Here is a 21,264-nt window from a genome sequence, read left to right as displayed (position 1 = left end):
AGTTATTTGCAAATGTGGAAACCAGATAACCAAACTTAGAATGGTGATCACATAATACAGCACATGCTTAAGTGAGAGCCTGAAAAAAGCCTGTCTTGTTTTTTTTTTTTTTTTTTTCTGGTACTAATAAATAGCACTTTTAATTTGTGGCATCAATTTACATCACTGAGTCTATACCCCAGTTCTTCCCCACCCCACCCGTACTGATTTTCATGTTTCTTTGTAGGTGGTTTTGCTGGAGAGCTGAATTCTGCATAACCTTTTACTTCAGTTTTGTGTTATCCCAAGATACAGCTTCTTTTCTTCACTGTTTAAAATAGACATTGTAAGCATCACCAACTCACCTTGTTAAAGTTGCCATTTACATTCAGATCTTGATTTTCTAGTTCTAATAATTCCATTCTAGGCTACCTGTGAGCCTGGCATAGAGTGGGCAGTCAGCAAATATTTGCTTAATGAATGAGTGGATGAGAGGTAGACTGGGACGAAGATTTCAAAAGAAAAAAATATTATACAAAGCATGTTAATTAACAAGGGGAAAAATTAAGAAATGAATCTTACAAAAATTTTCAGTAAGTGGTCTTTACAAATGAGAATTTTCTTTCAGAGAAAATTTATTTTGTGGCCCACAACTTTATTGGTGGCTAGCTGCATGTTCATTAAAATTGAATGTAGTTTATCGTGATTATACTTACTAAAAGTATAATGCAACATACAACACTTAAAACTTTCTGGCATAATTACTAAAATTAGAAATAAAGGACTTTTGACAGTGTGTGTGATATTTTGGAAATGAACTCTCCCTCCGCCTGGGCGTTTTCATGTAGTTTGGCCATTTTTCATTCTTGTCACCTAGTGGAAGATGGGTATAATGTTTCAGTCTCACATCAGGTATACTGGGTAAGATTTTATCAAAAGAGAAATCTTAATGAAATATTTTTATCTTTTACATGATAAATTTAGCCAATAGTTTCTAGATAAGTAACAATTTGATAGACAAGTAAAATTTATCTTAAAGACTCTAGAGTGATTGCTGGAATAATTCATTCTATATATAATATGTTTTCTTTAAAAATTTGAATGATTTTAATTGCTGCTCTCTTTAAATGTTTCTGCCCTTTTATCATTTTTTCAACACTTATGTTGGGTAAGACTTTTGAGTTTTAGTATATCTTAAAAGAATAATCTTTGCTAATTTGGCAGATACTTTGTAAGCATTTCTCTTAATTCATGCATTATAAAAATTATTGGAAGGTCAGTTTAGCTTATCCATTGAGTTTCCTGATACAAGAATGTTGCCAATTTTCTCAGCAGATTAAAGACTCTTACAGGGTCAGTCAAGCACTTTGGAAGCATGGTACAGGATGGTGTAACCACGTTCTCAACATGGGGTCAAGGGGACCAACAGTGTCTGCTTCACCAGAGAACTTGTTGGAAACACAAATTCTCTGCCCCACCCCAAGCCTACTGAGTCAGAAGCTCTGGGGATAGACCCAGTCATCTGTGTTTGAACAAGTTTCTCAGAGGATTCTTAAACATATTCAAGTGGGGAACCCACTTTTGTAAATTACATTTTTTGTGTCCTTTTATATTCTAGAGATAATGCCCCTTTTTGGTCATACATAAGCCAGGTTAAGTCCTTTTTAAAAGTATGGAAATCAGTATTGTTCATTTAATTTTATTTTTTCTTTTTATTTCTGTGGACTTGTATAGAGAAATATGATTTATTTTAAATGATGTATTTTTAAAAATACTTGAGAGATTACAAATTATGTATTTGTTTAATTATGCCTTGGTTTCTGACAGTGTTTCAGATGCCCACACAGCTAAGTTGACTGAGAATCAAGAGAGGGTGCCTTTCGACTTAAATTCTGGTTTGTTGGTTTGTTTTGATAGTTACTTTTAAACAAATGAGTCTATTTATGTGCACGAAGGTACCATTATTATGCCTTTACCTCTTTTTGAGGCCACCTTCTGATTATTTATAATTTTTAGAGTTTATGCAATCCTCTTTATAGAATATTTAGGTAGACTTCAGTTTCACAGTAATATTGTTAGTCTTGGAAGTTTAGATATACAAAGATTTTCTTTATTTTTCTCTGTTCAACATAAATAAGCATTCAGTGTAATTAAAAAATGTTTCATTGGTAGTGCCTCGAGAAGATTTATTTCTGATGTCTCCTGTATCTTCTGTTGTTCTCTTTTGTGCTTGGTAGGCCTTCAGTAAGTGTAGTCTGACACGCTTTGTGGCCTTTGCCTCCTGTGATAAAATAGATTGAAATGACTCCTGGCACCATCTGGTGAAGAGGAGCAGCCCTGGAGGACTGTGCTTTGAGAGAAAGTGACTGAATGCTAAGAAATGTGGAAGTCTAGGGACACAGGCAAAGGATTTTTTTTTTTTTTTTAAAGAGCATGAACATTAATACATCTTCTTGAGGTTTGATGGGACATGTACTGCCTACTGCCCCATCTGGTGCTTATGATAGCATGGCATATTAGCATGCTGTAAGTTCATAATGTATTCAGGGGGAGGAAACATCCCTTGCATACCAATTGAGGCATCCTCTCTTTCAGAACTGCTTTTGAATTTCAATGATGTTTATATCTTCCAAGCCGCGTCTGAACTGAGCATTTCCGCTCTGAGGAATAACTTGAGAGAGAGAGAGAGAGTGTGTGTGTGTGTGTGAGAGAGAGAGAGCGGCAAGAGAGAATGTGTGTGTATGTATTCTCTCCATTAATTTATCTTCCTTTCTTTTTTGTGATGAAATTAATAAGTAGTTTTTAATATTATGTTGGTATATAATTTTTAATTTTTTTTCTTATTTGAAACCACACACTACTTTGTTATTTCACATATGGCACTTAAAACATTTTGCCTTGCGGAATCATTCATATGGTTGTCCTCTTATAGACTGAACACTTTTCGAGGGTTGGGCTGGTATCTAATTATGTTTGTGTCTCCATGGCACCTAGAGTTCAGTCATCCATTTAACAAATATTTATTTATTGAGCTCACGCTATGGGTCTGACACTGTTATAGATGATGAGGAATCAATAGTGAGCAAGATGGGTGAGTCTCTCTTCTTCAGGCGTTTGTGTTGGAACTGGGAGGAGACAGACAATAAACAAAGAAACAGAAAAATGAACAAGATGATTTCAGATAGGGATAAGTACAATGAAAAAAAAAGACTGGAGAGTGACTTATTAGGTGGGGAGTTCATTTTGATTGGATTGTCAAGGAAGACACCTTTAAATAGGTGAGATTTTTGCTAAGAGCTGAGTGATGGGAAGATTTAGTAGCAGAGGAATAGCAACTGTAAAGCCTTGAGATGAAAACGATTGGCATTTTCAAAGGTCAGGGTAGCTTGAGCCAAGTTCAGGGGCCAGTCCATTGCTAGAAGTTGGGGATTTATTGTAAGTGTGTCTGGAAGCCATCAGAGGGTTAAGCTAGGTAGTGACATGATCTAAATTGCCCCCTTTGAAAGGATAACTTGAGCTGTTGTGTGTCGTGCACTTAGTGGACACTAACTAACCCTGAAAGGAATGAGATGAGCCTTTAAATCCATAGATGCACCGTGTTGAATTGGAATTAACATGAGTTTTAAGATCAGAAAAATGTCTGTTGGATTCTGGCCTGGCCATTTGCTTGATGTTTGATTTTGAGCAGCTATTTAACCTCCTATTTAACCAGTTATTTAGCATATGTTTCTCATCTGTTGAAAGGAAAAATTAATACCTTAAAGCCATGGATTTTGTGAAAAGTAAATGAGATAATTTATTAAGAGACCCAGCACAGTGCCCAGCATTTAATAGGTACCTGATCTATCACTGACATAGGGATCATAATAAAACTTTTGGGTTAGTTTCAAGGAACATTTAAACAGTTAGCAGTGTCCAGTTGGAAATCCTTTTCTGGTACTGTTATCTTCTTAATAAAACACTTAAAATATTACCATGATAGTAGCACTTAGCATCTGTAGTTTGTTGCTCTTGATCTATAATTATTTAAGAAAAAATACTCAAGGAATTATATGGCAAAATCTATGCCCGGTAAAACAACCTAGATTTTCCTCCCCCGATTTCTTCTTCTTAACAAAAATGTATCTCAGTGAATTTGATTTCTTTTACAAATAACATTATATCTTTTACTTTAAATATACGTGTATTTTCTTTTTTTTCCTCAAGATATCTTTAACATTGAAGAAGCCAAACTGCCTTATTAATTGGAATGAAAATTGTGGTTATATGAAAGTTACAATGAAAAGTTTTAATTCATAAAATAATAACTTTACTAGTTGCATGGTTATTAGACATAAGCCTTTCAAAGATAATTTTTTAAATGTACCCTAATGGACAAAATAAGGAGTTTCTTAGTTTTTGCATGAATTATGCACTTAATAGCAAGAACAGCCCTTCAACTATTTTCATAGTCTATGAGGTAATGTTTAGGTTCTCAAACTTTCTGTAGAAGGATTGTGGGATTGTGAGTAGGAGCAGATAGTGTTGGGGATTGAATATCTAAATAGAGTTCAACTTATTGTGTTAGGCATAATTTTTTGAATATATAGGTTGGATAAGTTATTTGGTATTTGTTTTGGGCTAGAGGTTCTCCCCCTCCTCAGTTGGTAGATTATGTTTTATGTTTTGCCTACAGATATTCAGGAAAACAAATAATGCTTAAGGAATGTGGAGGAGGTAGTGTGGGTAATTCAGGCAAGTTTAGTCAGCACTTATGAGATTCTTGAAATGGTTTTTGATGTCCCACAGAACTGTAGAGGGTTGTTAACATCTGCATGTTGTGTGAGAGAAATCACGTTTGTGGCTGCTGTATTCTTGCTGGAATGTCAGAAAAAGAGAGAGAAGGCCACAGAAAAAGGCCACAGAAGATTGGGAGGTGGGCATCACAGTTCAGAATAAAGCATCTGACTTTGCATCCTAAGATGTATCATTTTCCTTAGGTAAGCCCCAATTGAATTCTTAACACCATCTTAGAGGAGTGATAAACTTGTGTGGTTTGAGAGTAAGTCGTAAAAGATAGTTGCCTTGCTGCGAAACAGCCTTTGGGAAACTTTCTAGGCTGTGACAGATACTGTCTGTCCACACCTTATATGTATTTTCGTTCTCTTCTGCAGGATGCCGCAAATACAGAGACTTAGGTAGTATTTGTGTTCCACTAGAAAGAGAGGGAAAGAAAAACCAGCTGATCAGGTGAGATAGGTACATTTTGCTAATCTGTGCTGGGTGTGCTGGGCCACAGGCCTCCAGAGGAGACCTATATGATACAGAGTCACATGTGACTTAGCCACTGTGTCACAAATTTTAATTTGTTTGGCTTAGGCGCTGTAATATTGCAAACTACACTGCTGGATTTCTCCTCTCTTGTCTCTGAAGGACAATGACCATTATCTTGTATAATATCCAATTTGTAATTATTTTCAATTTCAGTTATTTGGCCAACATGGCCTTTATTTTGGCCATTTCTCTCACATGTTTTTCAGATTCCAATAATAGAAACAGCTCTTTGTCACCCTCACAAAACTTGCTTTCTTAGGATATATTAAAGGACATACTAGATACAGTGTACTTATGTAAAATGAACATCATCTCACCTACAAAGAACAGGTTGAGTGTCAAATATATGGTTCTGTCTTTCTCTCTATCTTCTTACTTTTCCCCACCCCACCCTTTCTTCCTCCCACAATAAACTTTAAAACAGATGTTGTAGTATATATTTAAAAATTTTTTTAAAATAGAGATGGGGTCTCACTGTGCTGTCCAGGCTGGTCTTGAACTCCTGGGCTCAAGCAGTCCTCCTGCCTTGGGCTCTCAAAGTGGTGAGATTACAGGTATGAGCCACCATACCCTGCCAGTTGTAGTATTTTTAGGAATTAAAATCCATGACAAGCTTTGGTCATTGTCAAATCACATTGCATACACAGGGTTTAATATGATCTGACACACTTTTTCCTTGATAAAACTGAAAGGAAATAGGGCCTAACTGTCATTTACTGACACCTCATTTATATTTTGAGGAAACTAGAAGTCCTAAAACGTCTGAAAAAAGTGTATTGAATGTTCGTTTAAGCAGTCATTATCAATTGTAAATGTTTACATTTAAAGTTAATTGTTTATTGAAAATGGATCATTTGAATTAGTTCATTTGGTGAGCTAAACATTTGACAACATTTTAATAACAGCAGATATTGAGCATACACAAGTTACACTTTTTTATCTGGTCCTTCTTGATAAGCTGTGCAATGGAGTTGTAAAAAAATTATGTGAGAACTTTTCTTAAAGGACTACTCAGCTGCTCAGAGCTCAGATCCCTGACATGTTTCCTTTCCATTGTAAACTTGTGCAATTTACGCAGGTCTGTAGCAGATGTTGGAGGAAGTGGGTGGATAAGATTAAGTGGGTGTGGTATCCTAAAATAACCTGGGAGGCAATTTTGGAGCAAATTGTTTGAGATCAAGGACTCTTGTCTTTTCTTCCTTTATACCTTTTTTTTTTTAACCCATAGTGCCTAGTACAATATTTCACATTTAATATGGATGATGCATGTTTCAGAAAAATACCCCGTAGCTCAGTTATAATAGGTAGGTCTGTAAGTCATATATTCATTTTATCAGTCATGCAGGAAGTATTTATTGAACTCTTAATACATGCTATACTTTTTTCTAGTTACTGGGATGAATCACTGAATAAAACAGGCAACATTTTTTGCCCTCTTAGAACTTACCTTCTAGTGTATGTGAGGTGGGTGGGGGGTGGGAGTGAACAGGAGCAGACAATAAATGATAAACATAAAATATAAGTGAGCTCTGCGGTTTGTTGGATGGTGATAATTATTATGGATAATCAATCAGGATAAGGAGAGTCTATAGGGCTGTTGGAGCAGGGATCAGGTTACAGTTTAAATTTGGGTGTTTGACATGTGCCTCTTTGAGAAGGGACTTTTGGGCAGAGATTTGAGGGAGGTGAAGGAAGGGACCATGTAGAGCTATATGGGGGAAGCGTCTTCCGGGCAGAGGGAGTGCCACTTAGGCTGGAGTGTGGTGTGGATTGTTTGAGGAACAGGAAGAAAGACAGCATGGCCAGGTTAGATTGGTATGAGGATGAAAGAGCACCTGGAGATGAGACCAGAGAGTAGCAGGGAGCGTGAGGGGCAGTTAGATCATGGAGGGTTCTTGAAGGCCATTGTCAGGACTTCCCTGTCCAATCCATTTAACATCCATCCCACATACCCTCTGCCCAGCGCTTGGTTGAGTATATTCTTATTCTTCCCTGCATAATGTCATAAAATCAGATGCTTAAACATCGTCTCATTCTGAAGACCTCACTGGGCTTCATGGTTACTCCCGTCATTTATTATTCCATGCATCCAGATATTTACTGTCATCCAATCCAATTTGTTTGTGTTTTCTGTTTTATTTGTTGTTGTTGTATGGCAGCTACATTCTTTAACCTAAACACTGTTCTATGTAGTGCTAGTCAAGGCTGCACGTTAAGTCTTTCTTGGTTTTGACTGCTATGTTTTAGTGCTTTTAAACACATTTTAGATATGAGATACCCCAAACAGGCATTTGCTGAAGCTAAACTAACAGTCAGCCTGCAGTAATATTAAAAATTTTGGCCAGGCACTGTGGCTCACACCTGTAGTTCCAGCACTTTGGGAGGCTGAGGCAGGTGGATTGCTTGAGCCCAGGAGTTCAAGACCAGCCTGGCCAAAATGGTGAAACCCTGTCTCTAGTAAAAATACAGAAATTGATGGGACATGGTGGTACAGGCCTGTAGTCCCAGTTACTTGGGAGGCTGAGGCGGGAGGATCACTGGATCCTGGGAGGTGGATGTTGCAGTAAGCTATGATTGTGCAACTGTACCCTAGCCTGGGTGACATAGTGAGATTCTGTCTTAAATTATTTTTTAATCTTTATATTAATCATGTGTTCATATTAAGGGACATTATTTGAGAGTCTTATTATAAGCCGTGATCTAGAATCTGCTTCCACATTTCTCTTAGTAAGCAGCACACATATCGAAGACTTGTCTTGTCAGCTTTCCTTATTCCCCTGCAGTGAGTTAAACTGGTACAAGTTACCCTAGTATCCATGAACATATTAGAAGTCAAATGTGTGATACAAATCATTCTTTTTTTTCAAGGTGGTGACAGTCTGAAATGATACATGAGTTGGCAGGTAGGGCTGAAATATCTGTGTTCTTTGGGAGAGCACAGGCCGTGGTGTAGGCTTCCTGTGTAATACAGGCATGTTCAGTTTACATTATTTGAGGAATTTCCTTGGACCCACTTAAATTTTCTGACCTCCATGAAGTTGCTGCTCCATCTAAAAGTACCTGAAAAAATAAAATCAACTGAACTTAAGTGGCTGTGTAAGTATCTTCTCAAAGTATAACTGATTTTTAGTGGCTGCCCAATAAACAGGATTCAATTTAATATAAAAATATTTGAGTACGGATTCTGGGAACGACTTTCTACTGAGCGTAGTAGGGGTTTTAAAGAGAGGAAGACACAGTCCTGGCACTGAAGGAACTTAAGTGTAGTAAGGGATATAGAGGGAGACTGAAGGATTGAGAGGCAGGAAAGGGGAGATTGATTAGGGAGAAGTTATAAGAGGTAGTGTGGGTTCCAAATCAGCATGAGAGGATTTTGAAAGCATTGAGTTGAAGTCCATGATAGAAATTCATTGAATGAATGTCATTATTTGGGAGAAAAGGTGAGAGTGGAATCAAGGGTACTGTTTGAATTTTGAGCCTGCATAATTGGCAGAGTGGTCTTGCCTCAGTGGAAATAAGAAAGGAAGAACTGGTTTTGCAGAAAGAGTAATCTCACTGATGTTGAATTTCAGACTCTTACTTACAGTAGTAGGAGCCATCCTGCCGACAGTTGGGAATGTGTGATGGTAGTTTGGGTGAGGAACTGAGTCTTGAGATATAAATTACAGTAGAAAAAATTGTACATATATGTGATGGATAGACAATTTTGAGAAAATGGAAAATACTAAATGGATATTATCCTTAATCTAGTTATCGAAGCTTTGAAATTCCATTGCAATTATATTATGGTTTGTTTTGGTGGTACATAAATTCCCACTTGGTAATTAACTTTTATATCCTTCTATTTGTATTCTATACTTTTATTTTCCATAAGGAAATATATATACACATATACATATCCACACACACACACACACACACACACACACACACACACATATATATATATATATTTTTTTGTAGAGCCAGAGTCTCACTATATTGCCCAGGCTGATCTCAAACTCTTGGCTTCAAGCAGTCCTCCCACCTTGGCCACTCAAAGTGCTAGGATTACAGGTGTGAACCCCTGCATCTGGCCTATTTTATTACTTTCTGTTACTTGTACATAGCTTCCTCATAGTGGAGTTAATTGACTCCTGAGTATCCTTGCTTGAATCAACATGGTTTCCAGGTGGAGGGCAATATAGTGGTTAAGAACTTGGACTTTGCAGTCAAACAAAACTAGGTATGATTTTCTCATCTTCCCTCCTTTTAGCTGCTTTTTGTGCCTGAGTTTTCTCATCTGAGTCTCTTGAGGATTAAATGAAATAATGGAAAGCCATACCTGTTGGTCCTCAATAAGTGGTTGGTGAAAGGCAGTAGTGGTGATGAGGATGACAGTAATATTTATTCCAAAACTCATTAGCTTATCCATGCTTCTGCATATTGCAGGCATGGAGATATGAGGTAGAATAGGGTCCCACAATGGAACATGAGTTTAGTGGTTGCTCAGCCCACCTTTTCATGGTGCTCTGTGCTCTTTTTATTGTCTCTTGGATAGACTGAGACACAACAAACTTATACTCTCTTGGTCTTCTTCACTTATTTTTTACCATAGATGCTACCTCCAAGTCTGGAATTGACTTTTTCACACCTACCTTTCTGTGAGAATTTGCAGAAGTCACACTGGCTTTCTCATTCACAAAACATGAATACAGCCAACTGTCAGTTACAGCCTGTTTATTCAGAGTGACTTAATTTTGACCTTTTCTTTCCTGCTGCTTGTCTTCTGCCCATATCACTACTATTGAATTTTTGTGCAAGAGAATACATATTCGTTCATTTTAGCTACTTATCAAGGATTTTTAAGCGCAGGTAGCGAAGGTGCATTATTTACCATGGGCTTTTCTGAGTTTTGTTTTGTCTGTCTATCCATGCATCCATACCGTTCCCTTCCCCTGACTCCTGTTATGGATAGTAAGATAAACCAAATAAGCACTATCTGATAAAGAATTTAGAAACTTTGGCATAAATTCAGCTGAAGACTTTTTTTTTTTTTTTTTTTTTTGAGATGGAGTTTCACTCTTGTTGCCCAGGCTGGTGCGATCTCAGCTCACTGCAACCCCCGCCTCCCGGGTTCAAGCGATTCTCCTGCCTCAGCCCCCCAGGTAGCTGGGATTACAGGCGCCTGACACCATGACCAGCTAATTTTTTGTATTTTTATTAGAGATGGGGTTTCACTATATTAGCTAGGCTGGTCTCGAACTCCTGACCTCAGGTGATCCACCCGCCTCAGCCTCCCAGAGTGCTGGGATTACAGGTATGAGCCACCATGCCTGGCTAAGGTTTTTATGATTATAATTATTTTTTAAATTGTGATTTTAAAACTGTCACTCCAAAATTCCAAGGAAATTACAGCCGAATTTTTTTTTTTTAATTTAAGTTCTAGGGTACATGTGCACAATGTACAGGTTTGTTACATATGTATACATGTGCCACGTTGGTGTGCTGCACCCATCGAAAATTTTATGTATACCATCTTTAGTGTAACACTCTGTATGTTTGCTACTATAAAAGATATTAAATAGTCATACTTTTTATTTCATTTATTTTTAAATTTTATGTAAATTTTTATTAAATTTTATGAAATGATAATATATAATGACTTTTTATAAACTTTTCTCTACTTTTGTGATAGTGTGCTAGAACTCTTTTTTTTCCTTCCTTAGTATATATATTTTTGTGGTTGTTAAGACCGGGACTCAGAGAGTAAGAGAACTCTGTTTCATTTTTGGTAAGGGATTTCACAAACTTAGTTTGGGGACACTTGAGGATATCTCATCTAATCTTGGAAAATGGATGTCAGTTTTCTTAAAATAATTTTTAAATTGAATAAAATTAACTTTTTGTGGAAACTTGATTTTTTTTGGAGGGGGCAGAATGCTATATAGTCATTAGCAAAGAGGTCTGAGAAATACTTATAAATTGAAATTCTTCCTTAGAACACCTCTTTCTCCACATTCACCCATTAACTTTATAACAAATAAGACATATGCCTTCTTGTGAGAGAAATGAGAAATGGGAGAGACTGAGGTCCAGGTGAATTGCCTGGATATGAACAAATAGGGACATAGGAGAAGGGAGTAAGAAAGCTCACATGCTTGAATAAAAATGTGGTTGTTTTCTCAAGTCTTTTTTGTGTAACTAACATGCTTGAATCCAAACACAGCTCAGGGCACTAAAATAATGAAATGGCACATAGTCTTCCTGTGAAAAAACTGTGTTTATTTAAACAGTGGATGTTTATCTTTACGTTTGTGTGTGCATGTATCATTTCTGTTCAGATTCTCAGATTACAGTAATAGCTGCCATTTATTAGTGCTTTATTATGTTCCAGCTGTTGTGTAAATTTTTCACATCCGTATTTTCTCATTTAATCTTTAGAAATCACTTACAGAGGCAGTTGCCAGGACCACCCTTATTTTAAGGTGAGGGAAAGCAGATCAAGTGGGTGGGCATGGTGCCCCGTGCCTGTAATTCCAGCACTTCGGGGGACCAAGGCCAAAGGATCACTTGAGGCCCTTTAAAACCACCCTGGCCAACATAACAAGACACCATCTCTACAAAAGAAAAATTAAAAAATTAGCTGGGCGTGGTGGCACATGCCTGTAGTTTTAGCTAGTTGGTCGGAAGGCTGAGGTGGGAGGATCACTTGAGTCCAGGCATTAGAGGCTACAGTGAGCCATGATTACACTATTGCAATCCAGCCTGGGCAACAGTGAGACCCTGTCTCAAACAAAGAAAAAAGAAATCCAGTATTTTGCCCAGTTTAAGTAGTTGGTCTGGGATTCCATTTAAGGTTTACTGATCTCAGACTCATGTTCTTAACTGCCTATCTGTACTGTTTCTAATGCATCATCATGATATTATAGGCAGCAGGCACTTTACCTTCATATAATAAAACCAGAGAATGTTTACATTTGAAAGAGATCATAAAGAACCACCTCTTCAGGCCGGGCATGGATCACGCCTGTATTCCCAGCACTTTGGGAGGCAGAGGTGGGTGGACCTCCTGAGGTCAGGAGTTGGAGACTAGCCTGGCCAATGTGGCGAAGCCCTGTCTTTACTAAAAATACAAAAAAAAATCAGCTGAGTATGGTGGCAGTTGCCTGTAATCCCAGCTATTCAGGAGGCTGAGGCATGAGAATTGCTTGAATCTGGGAGGCAAAGGTTGCAGTAAGCCTAGATCTTGCCACTGCATTCCAGCCTGGACAACAAAGAGAGACTCAGTCTCAATTAAAAAAAAAAAAAAAATCACCGCTTCATTTTTTAGCTTAAAAAATAAATAGGCCCAAAGGTTTTTATTTTGTTTTGTTTTGTTTTGTTTTGTTATTTGGGTCAGAGTCATGCTCTGTCACCCAGGCTGGAGTGCTGTCACGTGATCTGGGCTCACTACAACCTCCGCTGCCTGGGTTCAAGTGATTCTCCTGCCTCAGTCTCCCTAGTAGCTGGGATTACAGGCGTTCACCACCATGCCCAGCTAATTTTTTGTATTTTTAGCAGAGGTGGGGTTTCATCATTTTGGCCAGGCTGATCTTAAACTCCTGACCTCAAGTGATCCACCCACCTCGGCCTCCCAAATTGTTGGAATTATAGTCATGAGCCACAGTGCCCAGCCAGACCCAAAGTTTTAAACAGTTTTTCATTCAGCCAATCAACCATCAAATATTTACTGAGTATTTAGTATGTGCAACAGCAAGTAAGCCAAAAAAGCCCAGGCCTTTGTGAAATTCTGCTGTTCTTTAGTCATGTATTTGATGGTGGGTTATTGGTGGGAGGCATTAGTCGAATAGTATAGTAGTTAAACCAGGAGCATGGGCCATGAAATCATGCTCCTTGGCTTTGAATGCTGTTCATTTGCTGTGGGACAATGGACAAATTACTTATTCTTTTTAAAGCTCAGTTTTTTCACCTAAAAATGGTAATATGAGTAAGATCTATTACATTGTCTTATAGTGAAGATTAAATGAGTTAACTCATGTAAAGCACTTAGCAAGATATCTGGCGCTTGGTAAATGCTCAGTAAGTATTAACTGCTATTAAGATAATTAGAAATAGGCTGGGTACAGTGGCTCATGCCTGTAATCCCAGCACTTTGGGAAGCTGCAGTGGGAGGATCGTTTGAGCCCAGGAATTTGAGACCAACCTGGGCAACAGAGTAAGACCTCGTCTCTATTTGAAAAAAAAAAAAAATTGTATTATTTTACCATATCTCACTGCAGCTTTTAACACCTGGGCACAAGTGATCCTCCTGCCCCAGCCTCTTAGATAGCTGTGACTGTAGGCACATGCCATTACACAGGCTAAAAATAAATAAATTATAAACATTTCTAGTGGTAATTGTATTTCAGCCTGACGAGGAAGGCACGTACAAAGATATTTACAATAAGATGTCAGTTGTATGATGGGGAAGAAATGGAGGGCTTTGAAAGCACAGTAGAGCCAGACCTAACTCCCGGTTGGTTCAGGGAAGGTTCTGGTGCAGCAGCACTGTTTTCTTTTTCACCTTCTTTGTTTTTTTAAAACTTGATAACTTACTTGGTTCCTTAAATCCTGGTGTTGTTTGATGCACAGCACTTTGCCAGCACGTATTTATTCAGAATTAGCTATGTGCTAAGCACTGTGCAGAATGCTGGAGATGGAATAGTCAACAGGATGTAGACTCAGCCTTTTAAGGAACATGTGTGTCCATGTATATGGGTATATAATATACACATGGGACACAACTTGCAAATACAGTAGTTGTAATAAGTGATGCTAAGTTTGCTAATACATGTATGTAAAATAGAGCCCAAAGAAGGTAATGATCAACTCTTTGCTCTGAATATGGGGCAGGGGTAATTTGGGAAGGCTTCGTGGGAGAGGTGGCACACTTGTTCTGTATCTTAAAAGACCGTAAGTTTGTTGTAGTCAGGGTACATTTCAGGGAAATGTACCTGGGAATCAGGGAAGACCATGACCTGGGAATACTAAGATATGTATTGCCAGGGCTGGAGCAAATGCCGTGCGAAAGTAACAGAGGGAAATGTCAGTCTTATAGGTAGAAGTGGTGGAAAGGGAAGCCACTGGATGCTTTTAAGCAGAGGAGTCCCGTTGCTGAGTTTGAACATTAACATCACTCTAGGAGTGAAGGGAAGGGTAAATTGAAGAAGATGAGATTTGTAGTACGCTAGGTGAGAGAAGATGAGGACCTGATGGGCCACAGTGTCAATGAGAAAGAAAGGAAGGGAGGGAGGTACAAGCTCTAGAAGTACCAAATAAACAGAACTGAGGGACTCTAATGATCAGTTGATATAGAGCCAGGTGTGGTGAGCAGTGGTATCTAGAATGAATCTGGACTCTGATTTGAGCAATTGGTTGCCATCAACCAGAATGGGGAATAATACACTGAGAGAAGACAGTGAGTTCACTTTGAAATGTTAACTTTCAGGTTTATTTGGTGTATTAGTACAGAGATACTCAATGGCAAGATGGGGTTTGTAGAGTACAGATGTATATGGTAAAAGTCATCATTTGGAGTCACTGGTGATAGCTAAAACCTTTTGAGTTGCTCACTCAGGAAGAAAACAAGTGGTATAAAGAGAGGAAAGGCTTGAAAGGAATATGGGAATATCAGGGCACCAGAAAAGATGAAGAGAGGAGAAGGAACTGTTATGGAGGTTTTGAGAGAGGCAGGTATTGTTAAGAGGACAAAGTTTCACAAAGGGAGTGATGTACAGGGTGAAGCACTACAGAGGGACCAGGAACAGAAAAGGGGTCAAGATAGCCTTTTGGGCCAGGCATAGTGGCTCATGTCTATGATCCCAGCACTTGGGGAGACCAAGGCAGGTGGATCACTTGAGCTCAGGAGTTCAAAACCAGCCTGGGCAACATAGTGAAACCTCATCACTGCCCTTCAGCCTGAATGGGACCCTGTCTAAAATAAATAAATAAATAAATAGTCTTTTGGATTTGACCACCTGGAAGGAAAGTAGCAGGTAACCTTGTCCTTTTGTTGGAGTTTTTTTTGTGGTGGGTTGCAAAGTGGTTGAAGCCCCTGAGGTCTACCCTTAAGAAGCCAGGCAGTGGGAGAATGGAGGATGTGCCACTACAGTCTACAATAAAGGGGTGGGGTTTTGATTTTTCTTGATGAAAGAGACTCCAGCAAGCCTAGGTTTTGAGAAGGATTAGTTAGGGCCAAACAAGTTGAAGATAAGAAAGAGTAATTTCTGGGAGAGTGAAGCCCATAGAGGCAGAAGGGTGCCTCTTCTGAGCCTAGAGGCATAGGTGCATATGCAAAGGAGTTTTGAGGGCAGTTTGCAGAGATGTAGGCCCCATGACCTCACTTTGCTCTATTAAGTAGACCTTGAGGTTATCTGCAGAGGAGAGTAGCAGAGTTTGGCTGGAGAATTGAGATGAGTCAATGTCTTTGAGATTAACGCAGCCTAGTTTTTTTTACTGGATGACTTTCTTGCCTCACCCTGTCTGGGGCTATACCGTGTTGGATATGCTTGGGCTCATTTAATCTCGAAAGCCTTCGTTCTTCATTTCCTATGTCCTGTTTGGCTTTTCCTCTGTGCTTTATCCCACCACACATCTAACCTTGACCTCAGCATGAACTCCTGACTATTCACCCTCCCTTTGTGTTTCTGTTTTTTAATGACATCTTCTTGTTTCTTTTCTTACTAGGTTTATAACCAATTCACTCTCCATTGTTGTCCTTTTAAAAGTTAGAATCCTGCCTTCAGGATTTTTTATACTTTTTTTATACAGTTTTTTTTTAATACTTCTATGCCAGACACTGTACTAGGACTGGGATATAACACTGCTCTGGGAGAGAGATTAAACTCCAATTAAAAGAATATAAAAGAATTTTGATTAGCCAAGTGTGGTGGCACATGCCTGTAGTCCCATCTATCTGGGAGGCTGAGGTGGGAGGATTTCTTGCGCCTGGAAAGTTGAGGTTGAGGCTGCAGTGAGCCGAAATTGTGCCACTGCTCTCTAGCCTGTACAACAGAGTGAGACCCTGTCTCAAAAAATAAATAAATAAATAAATAAATAAAAATTAAAGAATTTTGAGTTTTGTAAGTATTGGGAAGGAAACAAAGGGGTGAAAATTCTGCGTGATATAGAATGGTCAAGAGAGGATTGATTCCATGAGAAGGTGACATTGATGTTGAAAGATGAAGGTGAAAATGAGCTAACCATTTGCAGCAGGGAGAAGGGATATAGTCTTAAAAAATATTTATTGTTTTCATAAATAGACATTTCATAAGTATTAGATTGTGTGTGAGTAGGTAACTGCCCGGGGCTGTTTGTGGTACTCTTGTGTCTTCCCTACTGGTCTTTCCTTGGTTCCTGGAAACTCCATAGGAGATCTGTAACAGATTATACTCCTCTGCTTTTAAAGCAGAGGATTTTTAAAATTTTTTAAATTAATTAAATAATTTTTTTTTTGAGATGGATTCTTTCTGTCACCCAGGCTGGAGTGCAGTGGTGCAATTATGGCTCACTGCAGCCTTGACCTCCCGGTCTCACGCAGTCCTGCCACCTCAGCCACCTGAGTAGCTGGGACTACAGATGCATGCCACAATGCCTGGCTCATTTTTGCATTTTTCTGTAGAGACAGGGTTTCGCCATGTTGGCCAGGCTGGTCTTGAACTCCTGGCCTCAAGTGATCTGCCTGCCTCAGCCTCCCAAAGTGCTGGGATTACAAGCATGAGTCACCGCACCTGATGAGAAGGACTTGTTTATGTAGTTTTAAAAAAATATTGACTGGAAATGCAGCTGTTACTGAACACCTACCATGTATTTATGGGCAGAGGGAAGAACAAGGCACATGAACATTTCTTTCGCTTAGTTGGATGATGTTTCTGCCCTCCCTTCCTCTCAACGTCAGCATCTGTGGCTTCTCAAGGCATTGGTCACCCACAGGACATGGGGTTATACATTTGTATATTGATGAGAAAGTTTATTTCAGAATTTCTCAGGTGATTCTGATTCAGTAGCCCATTCTCCCAACCCAGTTGAAAATCATTAATTTTTATTTCATGAGACGATGAGGGTGTAGGTATGTATGTGAAGTTGCCATCATTAGCCCATCACCATTATATGAATTAGTTGAAATGACTATTGGAACCTCAGTCCCAGAAGCACACATTTGGGACAAATCTGAAGCTCAGGACATTGAGCCTAGATGGGTGTCGCTATTTAGTGTCTTTAGCTAGGGAACAATATAAGAGTTCCAGATTTCTTGGAGATCAGAGGAATAGAGGGAGGTACTGAACAGAAGCTAAGCAAAGGAGAACAAGGAAACACTGAAGGTTAACTATGCTGACCTCATAATTTTGTCTAGAGTCAGCTCAAATAAGTTGACATAACCATCATTTTCCAGGGCAAAATCTAGTGTTTTCCTGAAGCCCAAACTTGTACAAGTTAAGTTACTGCTCTGTAGAAAAAAAAAGGAGATAAAGACTAGAATTTGTGTAACGGTTTATTAGGTTTCAGAAACCTTCCGGGGGCATCCTGGCAAGTTCTCCTGAAAAGGAAAGGTATTCAAAGGTGCTGTGTTGATCCCTCAAAACAGAAGTTGCCAACAGTTTTTCTTGCTGTCACTCAAGGAATGTTGACATTGACGATCACAGTGGTCTTCTGTGATAGTGTTGATCACATTCCAAAAATTCTATCCCTTTGCCTTTTAAGGAAGTACTAGTGATATTATCATAGGAATGGTTTTGGATATATCCTAACTTGAGTTATTGTTAGTAACAAGTTAATAGCATGATGAACTAAGAAAATTGAGAACACTTTCCTGTATATTTAGACATTTATTACTTTTATAATTAATTTATCTGACAAATAGTATCAAGAAGGTTGTGTTTTTGAAAACAACCTTATAGATCTTTAGCAAGCAACATTTTTCATTTATATGTGGAATGCTCTTTGCAGTTGTCCATCAATGTTTGATTTGATTTCCCCCCATTATAATTCTTCATAAGCTCAGAGAAGACATCTCTAGTGCTATATGAAATATAAATGATTCCTAGTAAGTGGATGGGAATTTAGACTGTCATCTTAATTTAATAACATATATACCCACATTTATAGTATAAATAGAGATGAGGCTACATGAAGAACTTACTAACGTTAAATCTGTGTATGTGTTCACTTTAGACACTTCCCTGGAACTTAAGGTGGTGTCTGAATTGTAAAAATGTGTCATTCAAATTGTAACTAGCCAGAATTTTATGGTTCTAGGTTCCCCAGTGGTTTTCCTGGTATTAAAAGGTATGCTAGCTTTTACATTGTCTGGAAATATGGAAGGTGAAAATAGACTTACTTAGATGCTTTTGAAAAAAAAAATATATATATACACACACACAATACATATACTGAGATGTTTATGTATATACTGATGCAATATATATACTGATATTACTTAGATGCTTTTGAATATATATATATTCAAATATATATATATTCAAAAGCATCTAAGCATATATATATATGCAGATATTTTCTGGTAAGGTGATCTTGATTTTCTGTCCTTAGGGAATATTTATTAGCAATTAATTATTTAGGGTAACTTCTCTGAATTACTTTATTAAGTAAAGTCATGGGCTTCCGTGAAAAGTTGTATTATACAAAGTATTCACTGAGGTAGAAACTCTGTTAAGAAATGATAAATATGAAATAGAAACAACTATATAAAATATATGGAGTTGATCTCCCTTTATATTGACCATATTAAGCCAAGAGGAAATCGCCTTTAATTTTTTTTTTTATGTATTTAAGGTGTACAAGTGCAGATGCAGTTCTTACATGCATATATTGTGTGGTGGTAAAGCTGAGGCTTTTAGTGTACCCAATGTGATCATTATACCTAAAAGGTAATTTTTCAACTCTCACCTCCCTTCCACCCTCCCATTTTTTGGAGTCTCCATTGTCTATTATCCCACTCTTTTTTTTGAAATGAAATTCTATTTTTTGAAATGGAATTTCACTCTTACCGCCCAGGCTGGACACGATATTGGCTCACTGCAGCCTCTGCCTCCCGGGTTCAAGCAATTCTCCTGCCTCATCCTCCCAAGTAACTGGGATTACAGGCACCTTCCATCACACCCAGCTAATTTTTACACTTTTAGTAGAGACAGCGTTTCACCACGTTGGCTAGGCTAGTCTTGAACTCCTGACCTTAGGTGATCCGCCCTCCTCAGCCTCCCAAAGTGTTGGGATTAGAGGGCATGAGCCACCGTGCCCAGCCTATCCCATTCATTGTGTCCAGGTGTACCCATTGTTTAGCTTCCACTTATAAATGAGAACATGCAGTATTTGACTTTCTGGTTCTGAGTTATTTCACTTAGGATAATAGCCTCCAGTTCCATCCACGTTACTGCAAAGTACATGATTTCATTCTTTTTTATGGCTGAGTAGTATTCCATGGTATGTATATATATGTCATTTTCTTTAGTCATCTGTTGATGGATACTTAGTTTGATTCCTGATGTTGCTGTTGTCAATAGTGCTGCAATAAACTAGGACTGCAGGTATTGATATAAGAAGGAAATCTCCATTAAATACATATCTTCTGTTCTCAATTAATACATAAATATAATTATATGTAACGAATTTGCTAATATAAGTCACAGGCTGTTCCAATTTGTCTTTGGGAGTCCTTCCAGAGGCCTCAACTTTTAGTGAAACTGCTTTATGGGGTGGGTTCCATTTTGTCACATGGTACTTATTAAATGCTTTCTAAAGAATCTGATCACTTATTTGGGGATTGTATTCTTATGGTGCTCTGGTATACTTTTGGATTTTTCCCCAAGGTGATCTCTAGTCTTTTCCTCAGTCAGCTAGTGTTTGTGGACCTTCCTCTTACTAAAATAACATTGATTCTTTCATCTAGTAAACACTGATGCTACGCACTGTTATATGAATGGGATACAAAGGTGAATAAGGCACTTTTTCTACTCGTGTGTGTTCACAGACTTTCATGTGCTCTAACCCCTATAGATAACTCCGCCTCTTGAACCCCTTCTCTTTCTTTTTGGTTGTCTTGAATCCTGATTTTCATCCCTTTAATCCAAAGCTGAATAGCCTTGGTAGAGTTCCAAATTTAAATTTTTTTTTTTTTTTTTTGCGATGGAGTCTAGCTCTGTTGCCCAGGCTGGAGTGCAGTGGCATGATCTCAGCTTACTGCAACTTCTGCCTCCTGGGTTCAAACGATTCTTCTGCCTCAGCCTACCAAGTTGCTGGGACTATAGGTGCACGACACCACGCCTGGCTACTTTTTTTTATTTTTAGTAGAGATGGAGTTTCACCATATTGGCCAGGCTGGTCTTGAACTCCTGACCTCATGATCCTCCCGCTTCAGCCTCCCAAAGTGCTGGGATTACAGGCATGAGCCTCCGCGCCCAGCCAAAAAATTTTAGTTTTTGTATTTAGCTGGGCATGGTGGCTCACACCTGTAGTCCCAGCTACTTGGGAGGTTGAGACAGGGTTTTGCCATGGTGGCCAGGCTGGTCTTGAACTCCTGGGCTCAAGTGATCAGCCCGCCTCAGCATCCCAAAGTGCTGGGATTACAGGCATGAGCCACTGTGTCCGGCCTGACAATGTGTTTGAAAGTTCTGCCCCATTGTGAATCATGAACTTAAGAAATAGTTACTCAGTATTCTAATAGAGAGCGTTGTTATATGCACCCTCTGGTAGTTTTACAAACACGTACACATCCTTCTAATTGTCTTAAAATAGTTTTCTTAAAAAACGGGATTTTCTGAAACATACTGCTTTGTAACTCCCTCCATATAGTAGTAGTAATAGTATATTTTAAAGATCTTTCCAAGTAAATATACACATCATTATATTCCACTGTGGATATATTAGAATTTGAATTGCCAAATGCCTATTGTTGAATAGTTAGGCTGTTTCCAGTTTCCTCATTATGAATTTCTT

The 21,264-nt window shown here is 38.5% G+C and overlaps 1 protein-coding gene across 4 annotated transcripts in view; it reads left to right on the top strand.

Annotated features, from left to right (window-relative positions):
• Positions 1-21,264, top strand: part of RUNX1T1 (RUNX1 partner transcriptional co-repressor 1) — a 147,635-nt gene that overhangs the window by 49,071 nt on the left and 77,300 nt on the right. The window lies entirely within an intron of this gene.

This window comes from Trachypithecus francoisi, unplaced genomic scaffold (genome assembly GCF_009764315.1).
Source record: "Trachypithecus francoisi isolate TF-2019V2 unplaced genomic scaffold, Tfra_2.0 Lachesis_group7, whole genome shotgun sequence".
Classification (NCBI taxonomy): domain Eukaryota; kingdom Metazoa; phylum Chordata; class Mammalia; order Primates; family Cercopithecidae; genus Trachypithecus; species Trachypithecus francoisi.
The sequence above is the reverse complement of the archived record's forward strand: the minus strand, read 5'-3'. Positions and strand labels throughout refer to the sequence as shown.